Here is a 4,571-nt window from a genome sequence, read left to right as displayed (position 1 = left end):
TAAATTCTATTGATGGTGTTGGCTATATTCACTAAATATGAAATGACATTAAATTCCTCACATGAAAGTGTCTTTCATGTAAATATATTAATCTTGATCTAAATGCCATGCCAAATCTATTTTTTGAAAATGCCATAGTATCTATGTTGTGTGAAGAGAGGAGGCACACTGGAACTTGAACCTGTATCGCCAAAAGCTAAAAAGTAAATGTGCAGGTGAAACAGATATATATGGGCATCCCAGGGCTTTTAAGGAAATGAGATAAAATTGCTCTATCTGGGGATGACTAATAGTGGTCAAAGTTCTAAGACTGATGTTAGCTTGCTTATTTGTAGGCAACCCAGGGAATGGTTTGAAAGTTAAAGGGGTAACCCTGTGGGTGTGGCATGAGAAGCAGCATGGAAAGGAATATGAATATGGTCTTTCTGAAGCTGAAAAAGTGACCATATTTTGACATGTTGGAAAGGAAAGTATTTGTGTACTTGTGAGGCTGAGGTTGGAGTCAATTCCACTAAACAGAGCTGTAAAAAGAAGTCTTTAAAAAAATCGTACAGTTTTCTAAAATGCATACATTCCAATCAAGCCTCTTCTATGGGATTTCTGGTATAAAACTAGTGATTATATTGGAATTTCAGAAACAGCTTGTGGAGCTCCCAAAACACAGGGAGGAGTCCCTCCCAGTGCTGGAATATTAAGTTGGCTGGAAGAGTTGTTGGCTTTACAAAACATTCAGGACTATATTGTGATCATATTGAGGCTTTCTTACATTTTTAAAAGATTTACATTAGAGCTCTGCAGGGATACAGGCCACTTATCAGATAACTCCCAGAAAAATAACTTGTTCAGTGTGACAGGATTTCTCTGAGGCTGCCAGATATATTCCATGAGCACATGTAGCCTGACTTTTAAAAATGCAGTTTCTTAGCAGCTGATAACTATGTAAAATGTCATTGCATTATAGAAAATACAGCCATACATTTATTGGAATCAATTATTTGTACACAAATCTGTGTTTGGAACACAAAGAATCAAGTTTCATTTATTGCATTAATTTAATACCTTTATTTCATACATCAAACTCTGTGGAAAGAATACGAAGTGAAACTACTTCTGGCAAGTCAGTCTAAAAGAATAAACTCTATCTAGTGTGTGCTTTATTCTAATTCAGCTGTTAACATTCCTGCCCTGAAGCCTCAAGTGGGAATTTTAATATCATAATGAAACTTTGTGGGAAGAGACTCCTTGACACTGAAGTTGTTTGTGTGTTTCCAGAGTGTGAATGGTTCAGGTATAGATTCAATGCCTCTACGGTTGTGAATTATGAAATATTTGCTGCAGGTTACTGTAACTGGAACAGATTGCCTCTTTTATTGCAGATTCTTCTTCAGGTTGACAGGAATAAACATAGCCTGTGGTAATTGCACATAGGAAGCTTGCATGTTTCCTTAAAAAGTCCCACCTTTCATAAATACTCAACACCAACATCAGAATTTTCTTGAAACAGATCATTTTTTGCTTTCCATTTAGACATTAGAGTGGTATTTCAACACCAAAAAGACTCTGCTGGGAGTAGATAAGTCTGTTGGCTGTTGAACAATCAAAACTCCTTTTCATTTCTCTTTCTAAATAGACCCTTGTGTGCACACTAACCTGGTTAATTTACATTGGAAAGAAATTTATAAATGTATTTTCCTTTCAATTACCGTAATTCGAAAGACCCAGAAACTGAAATATTCCATGTTTTTCTTCAACACTTGTTGGAAAATCAATTAACAGCATTAATTCAGGAGTGGTTTCTTGAACTCAGATTGTTTTGAAACATTTCCAGTTCAATGGCCATTTTGCTAACACCAAGAGAGGGTTAAGTGGCTTCTCCTTCCCTATACAATACAGCCAAGGCACAGCTTCCATGCTTTCCCTTGGAAGAGGGACTCATCTGGTAGACTGTAATCCCTGATTTGTTGAAGTCCCAGACCTGTGGCTGGGCTAAACTCTTAGAATTACAGTGAGGATTTCAGTGGCCCCAAACCTCAGTTTTCTGGAACAGAGTCTGCTTTTATTTAGTCTTTCATGATTTTTCATGATTTTGTTGTCTTCAGGGATGGTCTTCCTTGAAGAAAGGTGCAACTGTTCAGTGAAATACTTACTCAGTTTTGGCCAATTGCACCAGAGTTAGTTTTAATGAAACTTCAAGACCTGGTTCCCTGTCCATCAGGTTTTGTGAATAAGGAGAAAAAAAAAAAAGGAAAAAAACCCCAGAAACGAACATTGCAGAATTTCTGATCCATGTGTTACTTTAGAAGTATGTGATTTTGATCTCATTAGACTAAATCTGTTCTTGCAATAAAATATAACTTCTCAGAAACTGGACTGTCTGCCTTTTCTCAACAGAAATTCCTTTGCTCTCATCTTCAAAAATCATGTTGATTTAGAATGGGAAAGTTACCATAATCAGTTTACAAACTCATTGCTGGGAGAAATAAAGATTATTTTTTCCACAGACATAAAAGAAATGCCCCATACTTTTAGGTGATTCTGACTGTGTGTGGATCCAATGGCTCAATGATTTGAGTACATAGGATAAGTTATTGCATATTCACGTGTGTCTACTTATTTGAGCTCATCTTGCTTCAGACATGAGGCAATGCAAATCAACTAATTTATGACCTCACAACTGGTGGTGGCCTAATAATACCCATTATTGTCTAGAAAAGAGTTTGAATTAGGTGACAGGCAGTAATGAGTTAAACTATGATGATTCAATCTTGTATCCTATGTACTGATACTATTATTTTGAATATTGAATAAACAACATATATATATTCCTATTTTTGTCTTTCTCCTTGTTTCTTTCTCATGTAGTTGAATAAATCTAACTTTTTCCTTACCCTGTGTCACACATCTGAAAATATGTAGTGTTCCAGAGGCAATGGTTTAATTCCTACTGGATCTAATCTCTGTACATCCAGAGGCCTTGCTCAAAACAAGGCACGATGTGTATTGCCCCCTTAATGGAGGTAAATTATACCTCAGAAGGATGGTTGTTCTATTTTTGTTAAGGTTTCTTTTGCCCCAGATTTTCTAAGGCTTTTGGGCACATAAATTAAAGTTTGCTGTCAGACATCTTCTAAACTAAACACTACCTTATTTTCTTATCATATTTGGAAATCAGTCATTTTTCCACACCTTTCTTTCCTACTCTACAGAAATGAACTGATCACTTAAAAATACACGTTTTTATGAAGTGAGATAAGATACACTCTTGACACTCCCTCCAAGCTATTTGGGTTATCTTTATATCAAACGTATCAAAACTTTTGGTTTGAATCCAAGAACTGTCAATTATCAGCAGCTCTGAAAGACACAGAAAGAATCACTTGGCCTTTTGCTTGTGATTTTATCTTCTTTCATCCTATTGAGTTGACCACTGTAACAATTAGTTGCTTTTCCCTCTCTGACCAACACACCCTCTCTTCAGCTGAACTGCTCTAAATATAACTTTTTTTTCCTCCTAGTACTTTAAGGAATTCCATCCTCCTCAAGCCTTACTATAGCTTTCCTTTTTTCATGACTACATCAGGCAGAATTCTTGTCATCACTTAACATTTCCTGTACTACTGACAAATTCTGAAATTGGTCCTCATTAGCTCTCATGCCAGGCTTCACTTCCTGGTCATGAATTTTTCAATCAGCACACACAAACCTGTGCCCCTGCATGTGCAACTGGAATCCCTAGTCAGAGAAAATAAAATTATCATAGCCCTAAATTGATTCTTTTAAAATTCTTTTTGTTAAATAATGCAGCTCTTGAATAGCTGGACAGATTTGGATTGGAGGTTTCAGTTCAATCACTTCTGTGCTATCTGCAAGTTCTTAATCACATCTGACAATGAAAGTATAAACACTTGTGCTCTGATTTCTGCAGCAGACATCAAAAGCTGAGTTTGTAAATGTCAGTAGACAGAAATAAGGACTTCCAGGGTGTGATACACTTGACCTATTTTCGACATCTATTTTAAGATGTGATGAAATGTACCTCTGCTAAGTAACTCTATAGAGAGAGTCTCAGGTGACCAACCACAGATTTTGATGTCTAGATTTTATGAGTTATATCAAATACATACTTCCAATCTGTATGAATAATTTGAATCCTTAAAGCATATAAGGCAACACAAAATAAGCTACGATTTTAGGCCTTACGCATAAGACATCAAAGCATTAAAAGTTACCAAGAACACACAGGCACTGATAATACTAATAAATGTAACTGGTGACATCAGTCCAGAGTAAGATCCATAACCTAAAGATCATAATCATAGAATTCTAGAATCATAGAATCATAGAATCAGATGGGTTAGAAGGGACCTGTGAGATCATCAAGTCCAACCCTTGACCCAACACTGCCATGGTTACTAGACCATGGCACTAAGTGCCACATCCAGTCTCAACTTAAAAACCTCCAGGGACGGAGAACCCACCACTTCCCTGGGCAGCCCATTCCAATGTCTGATCACCCTCACTGTGAAGAATTTCTTCCTAATATCTAACTCAAACCTCCCCTGGCACAGCTT

At 36.7% G+C, this 4,571-nt stretch overlaps 1 long non-coding RNA gene across 1 annotated transcript; it reads right to left on the bottom strand.

Annotated features, from left to right (window-relative positions):
* Positions 1-1,808: 1,808 nt before the first annotated feature.
* On the bottom strand, positions 1,809-4,314 carry LOC116787645. Its single transcript, XR_004357359.1, has 3 exons — positions 4,201-4,314; positions 2,148-2,204; positions 1,809-2,050 (listed from the first exon to the last, which is right to left on the bottom strand). It is a non-coding gene; the product is annotated as an uncharacterized LOC116787645 (long non-coding RNA).
* Positions 4,315-4,571: the final 257 nt, after the last annotated feature.

The sequence above is a fragment of the Chiroxiphia lanceolata genome, chromosome 5, assembly GCF_009829145.1.
Source record: "Chiroxiphia lanceolata isolate bChiLan1 chromosome 5, bChiLan1.pri, whole genome shotgun sequence".
In the NCBI taxonomy this organism is placed as follows: domain Eukaryota; kingdom Metazoa; phylum Chordata; class Aves; order Passeriformes; family Pipridae; genus Chiroxiphia; species Chiroxiphia lanceolata.
The sequence above is the reverse complement of the archived record's forward strand: the minus strand, read 5'-3'. Positions and strand labels throughout refer to the sequence as shown.